General features: G+C 41.8%; 1 pseudogene; it reads right to left on the bottom strand.

Moving 5' to 3' along the window:
- Positions 1-3,498: 3,498 nt before the first annotated feature.
- On the bottom strand, positions 3,499-5,160 carry LOC101023007 (annotated as a pseudogene).
- Between the last annotated feature and the right edge of the window lie 16,122 nt (positions 5,161-21,282).

Consider the following 21,282-nt stretch of genomic DNA (forward strand, 5'->3'; position numbering starts at 1 on the left):
GAGGCTGAGGCAGGAGGATGGCGTGAACCTGGGAGGTGGAGCTTGCAGTGAGGGAAGATCGCGCCACTGCACTCCAGCCTGGGTGACGAAGCGAGACTCCGTCTCAAAAAAAAAAAAAACAAAAAAAACATAAGGCTGGGCACAGTGGCTCACATCTATAATCCCAACACTTTGGGAGGCCTAAGAAGGAAGATCACTTGAGCCCAGGAATCTGAAGCTGCAGTGAGCCATTGCTCGTGAGATTGTGGACCTGTGATCCTACCACCAGCCCACCTGGTTCCAACACCCCCTCCTCTATGTGTGAGAGGGAGAGAAGAAAAGTGAGGGAGAAAAGAGAGGTAAGCAAAGAACAGAGAGGGAAAACTGGAATTAAGAGGAAATTGGGGGAATTAAACAAAGGAGAGGGCACGGATCCAAGGGAGTTGGAAGAGTTGCAGCTTGTGGATTAGTATGCAGTGGAGGAAGAAGGGTTGTTGGAAATCATTTGGGAGGTAGTACAACCAGACATGGATGAGAGTGACACACACGATGAACTAAGGCATCTGGAAGCTGGCTGGGGTGCCTGCCAGCAGGTATTGTGTATTCCTACATAGCTTGGGTCAGCTGGGTGAATGCAGTTTTCTGCATTCACCATTTCTCACAGACTAAGTCACTCATAAGCAAACGTGCATTCACATTACACTGACATTCTTCCCTAATACATCATTTGCATTGGAATAAAATATGGTTTTCAAACAAGCTGGTATAGCAGAACTGACTGCATAAATTATGTGAGCACAATGCAAGTAATTCTTTATTTTATTTTATTTTTTGCAGAGTTTCACTCAACTTCCAGGCTGGAGTGTAGTGGCGCAATCTCTGCTCACTGCAACCTCGATTTCCCAGACTCAAGCGATTCCCCTGCCTCAGCCTCCTGAGTAGCTGGGATTACAGGCATGTGCCACAATGCCCAGCTAATTTTTGTATTTTTAGTCGAGACAGGGTTTCACCATCTTGGCCAGGCTGGTCTCGAACTACAGAACTCAGGTGATCTGCCCTCCTTGGCCTCTCAAAGTGCTGGGATTATAGCATGAGCCACTGAGCCCAGCCACAAGTAGTTCTTTTCTGATAAACACTTTAACACTGAATGCAAAAAAAAAAAATTGTGTGTGTTACTTTTTTTTTCTATTTTACTTTAAATTAGACACACCAAACATGTTTCTAAATAAACGTAATATGGAAATCTTTATTTTTCTCCTCCATTCTCAGTGAGGATATGGTTGTAAATTCTTATTATCTGATAATTTTTATCAGATCTTTACAAATTATAAGCTTACTTGCAACTCTGTTTTCAGACTATCCCTTCTATTATAATCATGAAACTGAATTAAATAGGCAGCTTTTTTTGAGTTTTGTTCTTTTATTTTTATTTTCATAGTTTTACAAGAATATAATGTACGTAATCTGTCTTCCATTTTAAACCTAATGTCTTCCTAATTTCTCCTTCATAGTTTCAACAAACATAAAGGTAACAATTCAAAGCACCTGTCGCTTCAACAAGAAGATATTTTATATATTTTTAAAAACAGATAACAATTTTGAAATACTTGCTATAAGAATAAAATTGTATCTAATAAGTAGAACTAAAATTTTGACTGATGTTGCAATAGATTTGGTGGGGGCTTTTTTGTGGGTTTTTCTTTCTTTCTTTTTTTTTTTTTTTTGAGACAGTCTTTCTCTGTTGTCCAGGCTGGAGTACAGAGGTGTGAACGCAGCTCACTGCAGCCTTGAACACCTGGGCCAAAACAATCCTCCTGCCTCAGCCTCTCATACTGCTGGGACCACAGGTGTGAGCCATCCCACCCAGCTAATTTTTAGATTTTTTTATAGAGGTGGGCATTTTACTATGTTGCCCAAGCTGGTCTCAAACACCTGGGCTCAAGTGAGCCCCTGCCTCAGCCTCCCAAATTGCTAGGATTACAGGCATGAGCCTCTGTGCCTGACCTCTTTATTATTATTATTATTATTTTTTTTTTTTTGAGACAGAGTTTTACTCTGTCACCCAGGCTGGAGTGCAGTGGCGCAATCTCGCTCAGCTCACTGCAAGCTCCGCCTCCCAGGTTCACGCCATTCTCCTGCCACAGCCTCCTGAGTAGCTGGGACTACAGGCGCCGGCCACTGCGCCCGGCGAGTTTTTGGTTTTTTTTTTTTTTTAGTAGAAATGGGGTTTCACCCTGTTAGCCAGGATGGTCTCTATCTCCTGACCTCGTGATCCACCCGCCTCGGCCTCCCAAAGTGCTGGGATTACAAACGTGAGCCACTGCGCCCGGCCTGTTATTGTTATTGTTATTTTATTTTTCAAACTAGGAAAAAAGCTATGCAGTAACAGAAAAATTCTAGTTATATTTAAAACAGGATTACAAGAGAAACATATGAATGCAATTGTGGTTTTCTCTTTTTTATAATTTTAACATTTTAGATTCCGGGAGTATATGTGCAGTTTGTTACATGGATATATTGTGTGACACTGAGGTTTGCGATGTGAATGATCCCAAGTAGTGAGCAGCAGCACAGTACTCAATGGCAGTTTTTCAGTCCTCCCCTGTCTCCCCCTCTAATAGTCCCCAGTGTACCCAAAGCTCAGCTCCCACTTAAGAATGAGAACATGTGGTACTTGGTTTTCTGTTCCTATATTAATTCACTTAGGATAATGGCCTCCAGCTGCATCCATGTTGATACAAAGGACACAATTTTGTTCTTTTCTATGGCTGCATAGTATTCCATGGTGTATATGTGCCACATTTCCTTTACCCAATCCACAACTGATGGGCACCTAAGTTGATTCTACATCTGCTATTGTGAATAGTGCCGCAATGAACACCTAAGCATGTGTCTTTTCGCTAGAATGATTTCTTTTCCTTTTGGTATATGCCCAGTAGTGAAATTGCTGGGTCAAATGGCAGTTCTGTTTTAAGCTCTTTGAGAAACCCCTGAACTGCTTTCTGCAGTGGCTAAACTATTTTACATTTTCACCAGCAGCGTAAAGCGTTCCCTTTTCTCTATAGCCTCATCACCCATATGCTATTTTTTGACTTTTCCCCCCCAAAGTCTCAAATTTTATTTAAATAGCCTCCAGTAAGAACAGAGTGGGCCAGTGACTACCCCTTCCTTGTAAAGTCAACTAACCAAACCATGGCCGGACGCGGTGGCTCAAGCCTGTAATCCCAGCACTTTGGGAGGCCGAGACGGGTGGATCACGAGGTCAGGAGATCGAGACCATCCTGGCTAACACGGTGAAACCCCGTCTCTACTAAAAAAAATACAAAAAACTAGCCGGGTGAGTTGGCGGGCGCCTGTAGTCCCAGCTACTCCGGAGGCTGAGGCAGGAGAATGGCCTAACCCGGGAGGCGGAGCTTGCAGTGAGCTGAGATCCGGCTACTGCACTCCAGCCCGGGCGACAGAGCGAGACTCCGTCTCAAAAAAAAAAAAAAAAAAAAAAAAAAACCAAACCAAGGAGAGTAAGCGCACCCTGCAGCCAGCCTGCCAGCCAGTCATGTGATAGGCGGGGTGCCTCTCAATGGGAGCAGCCGCGACCACGGCCCCAGCTAGCTGCTGGGGGAGCATCCACAGTCGATCGGGGTTCTTGATGGTTTCATCCACAGACACGATCAGGCACACAGCCTCAGAGGCCACTGCCAGGGCATTGATCCATACCAAAGCTGGCTCCCATGCGAAGGCCTCAAAGTTGTCAGCAATGTCCTCATTGTTGATGTCCACCTCATATCACATGCCCCTGGGTATAGCATGCTTGCAGCTTGTTGAGAATCTTTGTGGCCCCAAGGCCAGCATTGTTGTACAGCTGGAATGAGACAGTCTCCATGGCCTTGGCATATGCCCCAATCAACAGCTGTTGCTTTCGTGGAATAGTCCTTGAGGAATCCTGAAGGTACTTGGAGAGCGCCCTCTCAATAGCCCTGCCACCAGCCACCACTGACTCATTCCTGATGGCCCTCCTGATGATCATGATGACATCACGCAGGGACCACTCTGTCTCCTCCATAAACTGCTCACTACCGCCACGGAGGATGAAGGTGGATGTTGTGGTTTTGAGGCAGCCAGTAAAGAAGTTGTACCTCTCACCTTTAATCTGGGTCTCTTCAAACACCTGGCATCGATGCAGCACATCTGCTGAGAGAGCATTCGGACTGATCTGGATTGAGACTTCACAGGCCATCACCATCCTCTTCAGATTATCCTCAGGTACTCGGCCAGCACAGAACATGTCCCTGTCAGCAAAGTACTGGGTGGCCACGTCCCCAGTGGGGAGGTTGGACAAGACAACTTTGGCTCCAGAATGATGGATCCTCTCTAACTTGTCATAAAGAATGTTCTACTCAGCATCAACAATCACCTGATAATCCTCAACTGTGTGGACTTTTATCTCAGCATTATCTTTCTCAGCTTTCAACTCGAGCTCAACATTCAAAAGGGCAATCTAGGATTTTGGTATTTTTTGGGGGGTTGCATTTCAAACCCAGCATAAGAGAAAGTCTTCTTAAATGCAACACCAGCTGGGCTCCACCTTGTACCTTCTTGATTCCAATCATTTTAATCTGCAGCAAATCATCACACATCATCACTGCATCCACCACCATCTTAGCAAAGAAAGCTTTCTGCTGCGAGATCAGTTGGAGCTCAGAGCGGTCCTGGCACACTACTCCAGCGGCCTCCTCTGCTCCACTTTATCTGCCTTCTTCACAGTCACAGCAATCTCTTTGATCATGTTAACTCCAACTGGGTGACTGTGCAGACAAGCTCAAATGTGAGCTGAGGGTGTAAACCTTCCTTCACCTACAGTTTCACCTGCTTCAGAAACTCTGCAGCCAGCAAGGTCACTGAGGTGGTGTCATCACCGACCTCAGTGTCTTGGGATTTGGCAATGTCCACTAAAGTCTTTGCTGCAGGATGGACAACATGAAGTTTCAGAATTCTGGCCACATCGTTAGAAATTGTTGCTTTGCCTCCGCCATCCACAATAAACTTGTCCATGCCACAGGCACCCAGGGTGGCTCTTACAGCCTTGGCAATCACCTGGCAGGGACTGATACTATTCGCAAGCTGGGAGATGCCTTGGGAGCTATCAGTTCCCTCTTTCAACAGGATAATTAGTGTGGGCATCATTTTGGAAGCTTATTCAGTGGTCCACTACTCTCCTCTCTTCTCTGTGACAGGTCCGCCCAGCAACCCACCAGATTTTTGAATTTTTAATAATCACCATTCTGGCTGGTGTGACATGGTATCTCACTACAGTTTTGATTTGCATTTCTCTGATGATTAGTGATGCTGAGAACTTTTTCACGTTTTTTGGCCACTTTGTATGTCTTCTTTTGAGAAGTGTCTGTTCCTGTTCTTTGCCCACTTTTTCTTTTTTTTCTTTTAATTTTTTTATTATTACACTTTAAGCTCTAGGGTACATGTGCACAATGTGCAGGTTTGTTACATATGTATACATGTGCTATGTTGGTGTGCTGCACCCATCAACTCGTCATTTACATTAGGTATATCTCCTAATGCTATCCCTCCCCTCTCCCCAGCGGGCTCCCCACAATAGGCCCCGGTGTGCGATGTTCCCCCTCCTGGGTCCAAGGGAGCTCATTGTTCAATTCCCACCTATGAGTGAGAACACGTGTTGTTTGTTTTTCTGTTCTTGCGATAGTTTGCTGAGAATGGTGGTTTCCAGCTGCATCCATGTCCCTACAAAGGACACGAACTCATCGTTTTTTATGGCTGCATAGTATTCCATGGTGTATATGTGCCACATTTTCTTAATCCAGTCTGTCACTGATGGACATTTGCTGGTTTCAAGTCTTTGCTATTGTGGAATAGTGCTGCAATAAACATACATGTGCATGTGTCTTTATAGCAGCATGATTTATAATCCTTTGGGTATATACCCAGTAATGGGATAGCTGGGTCAAATGGTATTTCTAGTTCTAGATCCTTGAGGAATCACCACACCGTTTTCCACAATAGTTGAACTAGTTTATAGTCCCACCAACAGTGTAAAAGTGTTCCTATTTCTCCATATTCTCTCCAGCATCTGTTGTTTCCTGATTTTTTAATGATTGCCATTCTAACTGGTGTGAGATGGTATCTCATTGTGATTTTGGTTTGCGTTTCTCTGATGCTTTGCCCACTTTTTCATGGGGGTTATTTGGTTTTTGCTTGTTGAATTGCTTAAGTTTCTTACAGATTCTGGATATTAGACCTTTGTTGACTGTATAGTTTGCAAATATGTTCTCCCATTCTGTAGATTGTCTGTTTACTCTGTTGATAGTTTGTTTTTGTTTTTGTTTTTGTTTTTGCCCTGCAGAAGCTCTTTAGTTTAATTAGGTCTCACATTTCAACTTTTGGTTTTGTCGCAATTGCTTTTGAGGACTTGTTATAAATTATTTCCAAAGGTCAATGTCCAGAATGGTATTTCTGAAAATTTCTTCTAGGATTCTTATAGTTTGAGGTCATATATTTAAATCTTCAATCTGGCTGGGTGTGGTGACCCTCGCCTGTAATCCCAGCACTTTGGGAGGCTGAGGCATGTGGATAACCTGAGATCAGGTGTTTGAGATCAGCCTGGGCAACATAGTGAAACCCAGTTTCTACTAAAAATAAAAAAATTAGTTGGGTGTGGTGGCAGGCACCTGCATCCCAGCTACTCGAGAGACTGAGGCAGGGGAACCACTTGAACCCAGGAGGCGGAGGTTGCAGTGAGCTGAGATCGTGCCACTGCACTCCAGCCTGGGTGACAAGAGCGAGACTCCTTCTCAAACAATAAAAAATAAGTAAATCTTCAATCCATCTTGAGTTGATTTTTGTATATGGTGAAAGTTAAGGGTCCAGTTTCATTTTCTGCATATAAATAGCCAACTATCCCAGCACCATTTACTGAATAGGGAGTACATTTAAATAGCCAACTATCCCAGCACCATTTATTGAATGGGGAGTACATTTTCCCATTGCTTATTTGTGTCAATTTTATCAAAGATCAGATGGTTGCAGATGCGCAGCTTTATTTCTGGGTTCTCTATTCTGTTCCAGCCATTATCCTAAGTGAATTATGCAGGAGGAGAAAACCAAATACTGCATATTCTCACTATGTACCAGTACCATGCAGTTTTGGTTACTGTAGCCTTATAGGATAGCTTGAAGTCAGGGGATGCTTCTCTTTTTTTTTTGGCTTAGGATTGCTTTGGCTAATGGGGCTGTTTTTCAGTTCCATATGAATTTTAGAATAGTTTTTTTCTAATTATGTGAAAAATAACATTGGAAGTTTGATAGGAATAGCATTGAATCTGTAGATTGCTTCGGGCAGTATGGCCGTTTTAACGGTACTGATTCTTCCAACCTATGAGCATGGAATGTTCTTCCATTTGCTTGTGTCACCTATGATTTCTTTCAGCAGGATTTTGTAGTTATCCCTGTAGAGATCTTTCATCTCCTTAGTTAGATGTACTTCTAGGGGCGTGTGTGTGTGTGTGTGTCTGTGTGTCTGTGTGTGTGTGTGTGTGTGTTGTAAATGGGATTGCATTCTTGATTTGGCTCTCAGCTTGAACATTATTGGTGTATGGAATAACTATTTTCATACATTGATTTTGTATCCTGAAGCTTTACTGAAATCATTTATCAGTTCTAGGAGCCTTGTGGCAGAGTCTTTAAGGTTTTCTAGTTATTATCATATCGACAGTGAAGAGAGACAGCTTGACTTCTTTTCCTATTTGGATGTCTTTTCTTTGTTTCTCTTGTCTGATTGCTCTGGCTAGGACTGCCAGTGCTATGCTCAATAGAAGTGGTGAGAGTGGGCATCCTTGTCTTGTTGCTGTTCTTAAGGGGAATGTTTCCAGCTCTTGCCCATTCAGTATGATGTTGGCTGTGGGCTTGTCATAGACAGCTCTTACTATTTTGAGGTATGCTCCTTCAGTGACTAGTTTGTTGAGAGTTTTTGCCATGAAGGTATGTTGGATTGTATTGGAAGCTTTTTCTGCATCTATTGAGATGATCATATGGTTTTTACTTTTAATTCTGCTTATGTGGTGAATCATATTTATTACTATGCATATGTTAAACCACCTTGCATCCCAGGAATAAAGAAAATAGGCAGCTATTGTCAGGCAGTGGACAACAGAGAGTGCAAGACTGCTATCCTTCAGAGAAGAGAAATTCCCATGGTGAACCCTACAACTGTCTGCCTGGGGACAGTTCCCCATGGTGCAATGAGCTGAAGTCCAAGCAGAGCACAGGACTCTCACTAGGTGTAGAAGGGAGAGATCAGAGCTTGGGGCAGCTAAAGTGGCTGGAATTTGCAGGACAGGTCACCAAAGAGGGAATTGCCAAGTGGAGAGGAGGGGCAGAAGTCTGCGGGGAGAATCCTTGGCCAAGTAGTGCTTGCTCAGAGTGAGACCTCCTAAAGCCTACCAGAGAACCACTGCTATGGGGTTGAAACAGAGATAGTAGAGGCAGAGCAGTGTTGCAGGACACTGGGGGAGGAGAGAGGAGAGATGTTGTTAATACTTTATTAACACCACGAACATCCTAAGGCCATAGCTTAGAAATAAGGGTCACATCCCAGAGTGAGATCTACCCAACAAAGTTTAAAATCAAGCCCTGTCAAGATGAGCAGGGGAGACAGAGTTTTGAGGTTGTATTTAGAAAGTCACAGGAACAGATCTAGCCACAGATCTACCTAATAGAGCATAAAACTAAGCCTTCTAAAGTTCAAGATGGTTAACAGATCATTGAAGTGCCTACTGGAACAAAAATCAACACAGTTCAGAGGAAAATAACAGAATCCAGAGTTTCTACAATGTGTCATCAATAATAGCCAAGATAAAATAATGAAAAATCTCTGGATGGTATGGTGGCTTTGAAAAATGGCTGCCAATTCTTTGACACACTTCCCATCAAGAGGTAGAGTCTCTGTCTTTCCCCTTGACTCTCGGTGGATGCTATAGTCTGGATGTGTCCCCCAAAATTCACATGTCAGAAACTTAATCCCCAGTGCAACAGTGTTGGGATGTGAGGCATTTTGGGAGATGTTTAGTCAGACCACTCAGGCCAATGGTGTGAGAAAGCCAAGCCACATGTTGGTAGTAAAGCCAGTGGGCCTAGATATCAAATCATCCTAACCCCGGCATCAGACATGCTACTAAAGGAATGTCCATGTAATTCCACCAAGAATCGAGTCACCACTTTCTGGTCTTCCCAGCCACGGAACAGAGACAAACAATACTTATTGTGCCCTCTCCAAATTTCCTGATCCACAGAATCTATGAGAACCCACAAAACGGTTGTTGTTTTAAACCATTAAGCTTTGGAGTAGTTGTTTAGTTTTGTTTTCTTTTACAAAGCAAAAATAATCAGTGCAACCTGCAAAGTAGCAGGAAAATGTTACTCAAGAAAAAAGGCAGTCAATAAAAACAAACTGAATGAATCCAGATGTTGGATTTAGCAGACAAAGCTTTACTACGGACACAGTCATTCATGTCATCTGAAAAGAGAAACAGTTTTATGTCTTTCTCTCTAGTCCTCTCCAGTGTCTGGTCCCTACCCCTTTCCTATCACCTATTCAATCAGAAATACTGTCAGCTTCCAGTATTTTATAGGTGCCATGGAAACTTAGGTGCTTGGGCATTGAGTATTTCTTTTTTGGCAAAGGGAATGATCTTCAGACTAACCAGAGAGAACAAACACTAGTTAGGGGAGGAATGACCGTCAGGGAGTCCTAACTGCTCTCGGTGAGCCCAGGTTTCCTAATCTACATGAATGACAGCCCCAGATACCAATTTGCAAATGAGGGGACTGGACCATTGTTTGTGACCTTTGAGAGATGATGGACATTATCAAAGGTGTTTAGACTATAGATATGGGCAAAAGTTATTCCAAACGTCAAGAAGGGAGTATAGTTTATTTTGCAAAGACTATACCAGTCCGCTATCAATCCTGTACAAAATTCTAGCAACAGTTTTTGAGGGCCTATTTGGAAAATTCTGACCAAAAAAAAAAAAAACTCTCATCAGAACCTTAAATTGCTTACTAAACTCCCCAGTATATTTTTATTTTTTAATTGCTGTTATAAATTGGCAAGTATGAGAACACAATAGCCTCAACTCCAAGATTTTTGACAATTTTGCACATGTTTGTGGAGAAGATGGAAATATATGGGCTGGATAAGGGCAACTGGGTGGATAAATAAACTAATAATCGCCAGGCACGGTGGCTCACGCCTGTAATCCCAGTACTTTGGGAGGTCAAAACGGGCGGATCGCCTGAGGTTGGGAGTTTGAGACTAGCCTGACCAACATGGAGTAGCCTGTCTCTACTAAAAATACAAAATTAGCCAGGCATGGTGGCACATGCCTGTAATCCCAGCTACTTGGGGGAGGCTAAGGCAGGAGAATCGCTTGAACCCGGGAGGCAGAGGTTGCTGTGAGATGAGATTACGCCATTGCACTCCAGCCTAGGTAACAAGAGCGAAACTCCATCTCAAAAAAAAAAAAAAAATTAAAATAAAATAACCTAATAATCATAGTCAGAGGATTCAAATTAACAAATTGATATCAATGTTGGCATAAGTTTTTAATGAAGTGTCTCAAGGCTCTCCCCTTGGCCTTCTCATAGTCCATATTTTACATAGATTTCTTGGATGAAGATATAGAAGGCAGGATCATCAGTTTATAGAGGATATAAAGCCAAGTGAGCAAAAAGTATCTTGAGACAAACAAAATGGAACCACAACATGCTAACACTTATGTGATGCAGTAAAAGCAGTTCTAAGATGGATGTTGCTATTGTCTGGATGTGTTCTCTCTAAAATTCAGGTGTTACCAATGTGACAGTGTTAAGAGGTGGGCCTTTAAGAGTTGATTAGGTCATGAGGGTTCCTCCTTCCTTGATAGGATTACTACTCTTATAAAAGAGGTTTCACGTACCATTTGGCTAGCTTGCCCTTCTGCCTTCCACCATGTGGGCATGCAGCAAGAAGGCTGTCACTAGACACCAAATGCCAGTGCCTTGATCTTAAACTTCGCAGTTTCTAGAACTGTGAGAAAATAAATTTATGGTATTTATAAATGACCCAATCTCAGGTATTTGTTATAGCAGCACAAAACAGACTAAGACAGGTGTTTATGGCAATAAATGCCTAGATTAAAAAAGATTCAGCAGAATATTAAGTCTAATAATTAAATACTAAAAAAAGAAAAAAGGAAGGTCTCAAATAATGTAACTTTAAACCCCAAGGAACTAGAAAAAAAAAGCAAACTAAGCCCAAAGTCAGCAAAAGGAAGGAAATAATAAAAATTAAAGCAGAAATCAATGAATTTGAGACTAGAAAAACAATAGAAGAGATAAACAAAACGAAGAGTTGGTTTTTTGAAAGATAAAATTGACAAACCTAGACTAGATTAATGAAAAAAAAACAGAGAAGACTCAAATGATTAAAGTTATAAATGAAATAAAATTATGAATGAAAGAAAGACATTACAATTGATATCACAGAAGGACAAGATCATAAGAGACTACTATAAACAATTGTGTACCCACAAATTGGATAACCTAGAAGAAATGGATAAATTGCTAGAAACATAACGTATCAAGACTGCATCATAAAGATAGAAAATCAGAATAGAACATTAGTAAGTAAGGAGATTGCATCAACAATCAAAAATTTCCTCATGAAGAAAAGGCCATGCTCAGATAGCTTCATGAGTAAATTCTACACGACATTTAAAGAAGAAATAACATCTATTTTTCTCAAACTCTTCCAAAAAAATTGAAGGGCGGACAGCACTTCCAAACTCCTTTTACAAGGCCAGCATTACCCTCACACCAAAGCCAGATAAGAAGAATATAGGAAAAGAAAATTACAGGCCAATATCCCCAGTAATCACAGATGCAAACATTCTCAACAAAATACCAACAAACTGAATTCAACAGCACATTAAAAAGATCATACACCATGATCAAGTGGGATTTATCCCTGGGATGCAAGGGTGGTTCAACATGCAAAGCAATAAATGTGACATACCATATAAATATAATGAAGGATAAAAATTATACGATCATCTCAACAGACACAGAAAAAGCATTTGACAAAATTTAGAATCCTTTTATAATAAAAACTCTCAACAAATTAGATATAGAAGGAATGTATCTCAACATAATGAAGACTATATACAACAAGCCCACAGCTAACATCATACTCAAAAAGCTGAAAGCTTTCCCCCCAAAATCAGGAAAAAGACAAGAATGCCCACTCTTAGTACTTCTATTCAAGGAAGTATTACAAGTCCTAGCCAGAGCAATTAGGCAAGAGAAGAAAATATTCAGATGAGAAAGGAAGAAGTTAAATTGTCTCTGTTTGTATATGACATGATCTTATATATAGAAAACTCTAAAAACTACTCCTCCAAACCATTAGAACTAATAAATAAATTCAGTAGGCCAGGCATGGTGGCTCACAACTGTAATCCCAGTACTTTGGAGGGCTGAGGCAGGAGGATTGCTTCAGGCTAGAAGTTTGAGATCAGCCTGGGCAACAAGTGAGACCCTCATTCTCAGGAGGCTAAAAATGGGAGGATCACTTGAGCCCAGGAAGTCAAGGCTGCAGTGAGCCATGATTGTACCCTGCACTCCAGCCTGGGTGACAGAGTGACCCTGTCTCAAAAATAAATAAGTTAAGTTAATTAATACAGCAAAGTTGTAGAATACAAAATCAACATACAAAAATCAGTTGGATTTCAATACACTAACAATATATTATCTAAAAAATAAATTAAGACACATTTGTAATTGCATCAAAAAGCAAACAATACTTAGGAATAAATTTAACCAAGGAAGTAAAAGGTCTGTACACTGAAAAATACAGACATTGATGAAAGAAATTAAAGTAGACACAAATAAAAGGAAAGATATCCTGTGTTCATGGATTGGAAGAATTAATATTTTTACAATGTCCATACTACACAAAATGTTTTACAGGTTCAATACAATCCCTCTCAAAATTCCAATGATATTTTTCACAGAAATAGAAAATACAATCGTAAAATTCAAATGGAACCACAAGGCTGGGCACAGTAGCTCATCCCAGAACTTTGGGAGGCCGAGGTGGGCTGGTCACCTGAGGTCAGGAGTTCAAGACCAGCCTGGCCAACATGGTGAAACCCTGTCTGTACTAAAACACAAAAATTAGCCAGGTGTGGTGGTGCACGCCTGTAGTCCCAGATACTCAGGAGGCTGAGGGAGGAGGATCACTTGAACCCAGGAGGCAGAGGTTGCAATGACCTGAGATTACACCATGAACTCCAGCCTAGGTGATACAGTGTGAGTCCATCTCAAAAAAAAAAAAAAAAAAAAAAATGGAACCACAAAAGAACTCAAATAGCCAAAGCAATTTGAGAAAGAAGAATAAAACTGGAGACATCACAATTCTTGATTTCAAATTATATTACAAAACTATAGTAATCAAAACAGTATGGTAGTGGCATCAAAGCAAACATATAGACCAATATGGGAACAGAACAGAGAGCCCAGAAATAACCCCACACATATATGGTCAACTAATCTTTGACAAGGGTGTCAGGAATATGCAATAGGGAAAGGATAGTCTCTTCGATCAATGGTATTGGGAATACTTGGTAACCATATTCAAAGAATGAAGTTGGACCTTTTTCTTACAACCTATACAAAAGTTAACCCAAAATGTATTAAGATTTAAATGTAAGACCTGAAACTGAAACTACTAGAAGGAAACATAGGGGAAAAGCTTCTTAACATTGGTCTTGGTAATAATTTTCTTGATATGACACCAAAAGCACACAAAAGCAAAAATAAGCAACTGGGACTGTAAAAACCTTCTGCACAACAAAGGAAACAATCAACAGAGTGAAAAGGCAACCCATAGAATGGGAGAAAATACTTGCAAACCATATATCTGATAAAGAATTAATATCCAATGTTGGTCTTTAACACAGAAAGAACTCATACAACTCAATACCAAAAACAAAAACAAAACCTGATTTTTAAAAACTGTCAAAGGACATGAATAGACATTTTATTCAAAGAAAACACAAGTGGGCAACAAATACATTAAACGGTACTCCACATTATTAATAATCAGGGAAATGCAAATCAAAATCACAATGAGACATCACCTTGCATCTGTTAAAGTGGTGTTATCATGTAAAAAAAAAAAAAACGCAAGAAATAACAAGTGTTGGTGAGTGTGTGGAGAAAAGAGAACCCTTGCACACTGTTAGTGGGAATGTAAATTGGTATAGCCATTATGGAAAACAGCACAAAAAAAAGTTCTATTAGAAACAGAGCTAACATATGACCCAGCAATCCCACGTCTAAGTATGTTTCCAAAGGAAATGAAAGCAGTATCTCCAAGAGATATCTGTATACCCATGTTCATTGCAGCAATGTTCACAATAGCCAAGATATGGAAACAACCTAAGTGTTCATTGACAGGTCAATTAAGAAAATGTGATATAGATACATAGATAGATATAGATATAGATAGATATGCAATGGAGTATTATTCAGTCACCAAAAGGAGGAAATCCTGCCATTTGTCACAAGATGGGTGAATCAGGAGAACATTAGGACATTATGCTACTTAAGTAAGCTAGACATCAAAATAAAACATTATATGAGTTTTCTTGCATGTGGAATCTAAAAAGTCAAACTTAAAGAAGCAGAGAATAGGCCAGGCGCGGTGGCTCACGCCTGTAATCCCAGCACTTTGGGAGGCCAAGGCAGTTGGATCACGAAGTCAGGAGATCGAGACCATCCTGGTTAACACGGTGAAACCCCGTCTCTACCAAAAATACAAAAAATTAGCTGGGCGTGGTGGCGGGCACCTATAGTCCCAGCTGCTTGGGAGGCTGAGGCAGGAGAATGGCGTGAACCCGGGAGGCTGAGCTTGCAGTGAGCCGAGATCGTGCCACTGTACTCCAGCCTGGGTGACAGAGTGAGACTCCATCTCAAAAAAAAAAAAAAAGCAGAGAATAGAACAGTCATTGTAAGGGGCTGGGGGAGACGTTGCTCAAAGGATCAAACTTTCAATTATAAGATGTGTAAGTTGGATCTAATGTACAGAATGGTGACTATAGTTAATAGTACTGTATTGTTTACTTGAAATTTGCTAAAAGAGTAGACCTTAAGTACCCTCACCACACATACAACACACACAATGGTAACTGTGTATGGTGATGGATATGCTCATTAATGTGATCATGGTAATCATATACAATGTATATGTACGTAAAATGATCATGTCATATACATCGAATACATACCATTTTTTATTTTTTTTTGAGATGGAGTCTCACTCTGTTGCCCAGCTAGAGTGCAGTGGCACCATCTCGGCTCACTGCAACCTGGGCCTCCCGGGTTCAAGCGATTCTCCTGCCTCAGCCTCCCAAGTAGCTGGGATTACAGGTGCCAGCCATTATGCCCAGCTAATTTTTTTTTTTTTTTTTTGTATTTTTAGTAGAGATGGGGTTTCCCCACGTTGGCCAGGCTGGTCTTGAACTCCTGACCTTGTGATTTGCCCGCCTTAGCCTCCCAAAGTGCTGGAATTACAGGCGTGAGCCACCGCTCCAGCCTACAATTTTTATGTGTCAGTTATACCTCAGTAATGCTGAAAAATGCAAAAATAACAAAGCCAGGTGGGATAGAAAGCAGGTGAGATGACAGAACGGAGATCTGCAAGCCTCATGATGTGATGAATAGATGAGCTGAGAGAGGACGATCCCAGCCAACACTTACGAGCCTTTAGCGCACACTCGCCATTGTGCCAAGTGCTTTATGTGCTGTGTTTCACTTAATCCTCACTACACTTGTGGGAAGCAAGGTGAGGCAATTATTCCTATATTACAGAGGGGTGATCTGGTGCTTGAAGAGGGTAGGTGACTTGCCCAAAGTGACACAGCCAGCACATGTTGGACACTGCTGTTATAAGCCACCCTCAACACTGTGCCGTACTAAGCAGGCTGAGTTGCCTGAGCTTCAACGGCATTTTAAAATTATTTAAAGGACCATCACTTGGGAGTAGGTATAGGTTGCTCTGAGTGGTCCCAAGAGAAGGAACTGGGACAGATACTTGGTAGCTACAAAACAGATTGTAACTGAATATAAGGAAAACATTCTAATGAATAGTAAGAGTTGCCCAAAGATGGAAGGAGTTTTGGTGTGTGAAGGCGAAACTAGCTCAATTTCCCCAGAGAACTGATGTTTGCCATTTTTTTCCTATTAAGCCTAGAAATGGACCCTGCTTTTCTTAATGCTTAAAACTTACATTTGTCTTATCTGAATTCCTTTTTCAGGAAAACTTCCGACTTCCAGATAATATGGAGGAAGTGAAACTCACATCACCATACCCAAATAATGAGACACCAGACTCTTCTCCTTACCCCTCCTTATTTCCTGTTTTCCTGTGGGTAGCTACAGCCCTTCCCCACTATATACACAGCCAATTTAAGTTGGTCGAAGATTTGAGACTTATCTCCACTTATCTTTATTTGGCAGCGCCAAAAAAAGCCTTCTTCCCCAAAAATACTTGATCCAGTGATTGGCTTTCTGTGTTGCAAGCGACGGGACCTAAACTGAACCCCTGGTGTTTCAGTAACAAAATATTGCATTCCCTACCTGTGAACTGGGGGTAATAGTAGCACGTGCTGCGTAATTGTTGTTTTAAGTAAGTGACTTGCAGAACTCAGAATGGTTCCTGGTAGTCGTAGCACAGTACTTTTTATAAGTGTTTCTTAAATTTAAAATGAAAATTAATGAACATGTCAAGCAGACATGGGGCATTGCCTTAGTCAACACAGAAGACAACTTTTCAGGATTTTCCCCAGTTACTACCACGTCCTTCCTCTAAGAATGGCCTCTCATTCCATCCTCAATGAGGAGAGGGAAGGCCATGTTTGGAGCCCTGTTTGTGCCTCATGGTCTCTGTACACTAACCTCAGTTTAGGGTGGACACAGGACCAAACTGGACTCATCAAAGTCTCTCTCTTGGTACTGATGATCACTGTTCTGAGTTTCTGTTCATTGTTGCAGGCGAGGTGAGATAAACTTAGGCTCTGTACATGGAGGGCAGAAAACGTCAGACTCAAAGAAGTGTGAATCAGATGTGCAGAGAGAAGTGGAGATCTCAGACTACTTGGTCCCAGAAGAGAGAAGCAACAACTGGAAGACCAGCTGCCTGATTGCTGAGGGTTCTGCCGTGTCTGGTCCAGGCTCTCCTAAGGCCCAGCCTCATTTCCTCTCTGCCTGTGAGTGCATGTGTGTAAACACGGTAGCTATTTTTTCTTTGAACCAATCTAAAATGAGTTTCTGTTGTTTGCAATCCACAGAGATTTAACTAGGACGAACCTAGAACACTGGGCTGCAAGGCAAGAACTCCATGAGAGGAATTCCAGGTAGAAGGACAAGTAGGTGCTCAGCGGAGAGATTTGAGATCAGAAAGTGTCAGGCAACTCCTGTCTTCACTCCCTCCCATTCTCAGGGCTATGTTTGCACTGTTCTCTACTTCCTCTTTTCACTGTTCCATTTGTCCCCTTCTGCTAAACAGTTTCTCTCTGCTATCGTCCCCTTCCACGTCCCCTGGAGCTCACCTCGCTTCCCAGCTACACTTCCCTCCCTGACTCAGTTTGTTGAGTCAGTTTGTTTCTCAATTCTGTTTTTACGTTCCTTAGGGAGAATATCTGATTGGCTCTGCTTGGGCCAGGTGTTCATTGTAGATTCCATTCCTAGTGAACAGGGGGTGTGGTCACCTGGGGGTTGCGGCTGCCCCTTCCAGGGATGTGAGCAGAGCAGATCCCATGAAAGGGGTACTCCGTGAAAGGGATATGGAGAAGGAAGAATCTTAGTGCAATGGCCACTCAGTTGGGATGCTGTAGAGGAGATTCAGGCTTCAAGTGGTTTCATGACTTCTAATCTTGGGAAAGGTCCTTCATTTCTGTTGCAATAACAACAACAACTAGCATTTATTGAGCTTCTACCATGTGTCAGATGCCCTTCTAAGCGCTTCACATGCACTGATTTAACTTATTCGACGCCTGTAAAAGTATTTAAGATGGGCAGTAGTGGGGAGGGGAGGGCAACAAAAAACGATGGTCACTAGGGTGTTGCTATAGATTGGATGTTTGTAACTCCCCAAAATTCCTATGTTGAAATCTAATGTGATGACATTTGGAGGTGGAGACTTTGGGAGATGATTAGGATATGAAGTTGGAGCCCTCACGAATGGGATTAGTGTTCTTATAAAAAAGATCCCAGGCCAGGTGTGGTGCCTCACGCCTGAAGTCCTAGCACTTTGGGAGGCTGAGGCAGCTAGATCATAAGGTCACAAGTTCAAGACCAGCCTGACCAACATGGTGAAACCCCATCTCTACTAAAAATACAAAAATTAGCTGGGCGTGGTGGCACACATGCCTGTAATCCCAGCCACTAAGGAGGGTGAGGCAGGAGAATCGCTTGAACCCAGGAGGCGGAGGTTGCAGCGAGCAGAGATTGTGCCTCTGAACTCCAGCCAGGGTGACAGAGAAAGACTCTGTCTCAAAAAAAAAAAAAAAATCCCAGAGAGCTCCCTAACCCCTCCCACCAGGTGAGGACTCAGTGAGAAGATTGCTGTCTATGATCCAGGAAGTGGGCCCTCACCGTCTGGTGATGGTGTCTGCCAGTGTGGTCATCAGTGTCTGCCAGCACCATGATCTTGAACTTCTCAGCCTCTAGAATTGTGAGGAATAAATTTCTGTTGTTTATAAGCCTCCCAGTCTGTGGTATTCTGTTACAGCAGCCCAGCTAATATACCTGTCATCTCATTCCAACATTCAACAAACTGACCTACAAAGTCCAAATCTCAATTTGATCCACTCTTACTCTTAATGATCTGTCTTATAAAAGAGAAACATATCTTCCTGCCATTTTCATCCTCACATAAAAATTCTTCTATCCATTGATAAGGTTTTGATGTTTAGGCTTTTAAAACAAAGATAGTTTATTTCTGAAAAAAACTGAAAGGAGAACAAGAAGAAGAAGATAAATCATAATGCACAATGCAATGAAACTTGGTTTCTAAAAATAGCCTTATTAACATATAATTGACTATACCCACTTAAAATATACAATTTGATTAACTTTCATCTATGTATTCACCAGTGAAACTATCACCACAATCAAGATAATGAACACACCTATCACTGCAGAAGTTTTCATGTGCTTCTCTGTAATCCCTTCCCTTCCTACTCAAACTCATGCTTCTTCTATCACAAGCTTTCTCCACTCTGGCTGTTGAGAACATGAATATATTGCCTGGCCAGTGCAAGCTCAGAAGTTTTTCTGCCGGCTTTTTTCTAGCGGTTTCCTCTGTGTCTTGGGAAGTTTCCTCACATGCATGTACCTGGTCGAACTTCTGCTGAAGACTCAGAGGAACCCTGCGCAGATCTCCAGAACTCCCTCCTTCCGTTGCACTCTCTCCTCTCCAGTAATCTAGCCACCCTAGCCTCCCTGAATTCTCAGCTCTATTTTCCAACTCAGATGCTATTTCGGTTCCCCTGTCTGCATTGCAGCTTGGAAACCCTCGCCAGGCAGCAAGCTGGAGCAAGCAGCATGTTCACTTCCTTTGTCTCCCTTCTCTTGGGCCCTGCATTGCCTGTTGCTCAATGTCTGAAACCATTGTCTCATACATTTTTTCCCATATTTTTCATTTCAGGCTACAGAGTAAGTTCAGTCCCTGTTGCTCCCTCTTGGCTGAAGCAGATGTCAACACTTATTTTTAAAAAATAGAAAATAATTTACAACAAGCTCATTGTACAAAAAATTCAACAGCTATACAGTCTTATGAATTATAAAAGTCAATATTTCCCCTTCAGTACTCGCAACTTACAGCCCAGAAATAACCACTGCTCACAGTAAACACAACATTAAATAATTTTCACTTCTCCCAAAAAGGCCTACTGTGAAGTTGCAGATGCAGGAAAATCTTTGGTGGTGCTGGAGAGATTTAGAAATGAATGCACCTGAGAAATGCTGTCCTCTCCCCTGTCCACTTCCCTACCACGGAGCATGTGAGCTAGGGCTCACTCTGTACTGACTTCTCTTTCACTGTCCCAGAGGCAGGAGTGAGGTGGTCAAAGTCTGTGAAGTCCACATAAAATCATGTATGTGAAAGTGTTTGGCCAACTTTGAAATCATATCCAATTCTTAGTTAATATTACATATCATCATATGTTATTTTTAATATTAATAATTTATATAACAACTAGTCCTTGGAGGGTTTGATGATACCCTCAGTCAGCATTTTCATCACTGGTGAAAGTTTCTCCTCATAACAATCCTGCTCAAGCTCTCCAGCTCAAGCTCTCCAAACGTTATGGCAAAAAATAAAAATAATAAATAAAAAGCATTATGTTGTTTCAAGGTCATCTTACAGTGACTGCAGTTGTATGGGATGAGTATCCCCTATGCGGAAGAATCTCCAGGTCAAAGTGGTACTGTCCAGACACAGCCTTTAGAGCTAAGAGGCCATTTCTTTCAGCCTCAGAAATCACTCAAATATAGCCCTGCAAAAACTTTATAATTTCTCCCTTTCATGGAATGGCGAGTAACATTGAGCTTTTTTCTTTCTTTTCTGTTTCTGCCTTTTAATTTCACCTCCAACTCTGGTCTGGACCTGCAAGCAATGGGTTCCTAAATGTCAGCTCTGGAGATAATAAAAACATAGCAGAGACTGATATTTTCCCATCCAATTATTTATTCTTTCCCTCCTAAAATATAGACACTTAACAATGTTCTATTTACAAAGTGCGCATCCACGCAAAAATTTCCGGACAGGCTAAAAACCATAAAGATGTGATCCATAATCAGGAGAAAAATGAATCAACAGAAACTGATTCAGAAATAAACAAGAGGCAGACGCTGCTCCCAGAAGTCTAGAACTCCAAGGTGAAGCCCCCACTGGGTTGGACATTTTCTTATTCCTTATGTCATTTAAAGCACAACTCCCGAGATTTTACGTGATCTAACAGCTAGACGCCTCTCCGTCACAGGTTGTAGAGATTACTCCCAGGTCCCCACGTTGGCTCTGTTCAGATTTTTAGTTATATTTGTGGAAATCTGAGTGCATGTTGTCACACACAACGACTGCTTTTTATGGGTTTTGTTTTTATTTTTAAAGACAGGGTCGCCGGGCGCGGTGGCTCAAGCCTGTAATCCCAGCACTTTGGGAGGCCGAGACGGGCA

The sequence above is a fragment of the Papio anubis genome, chromosome 6, assembly GCF_008728515.1.
Source record: "Papio anubis isolate 15944 chromosome 6, Panubis1.0, whole genome shotgun sequence".
Classification (NCBI taxonomy): domain Eukaryota; kingdom Metazoa; phylum Chordata; class Mammalia; order Primates; family Cercopithecidae; genus Papio; species Papio anubis.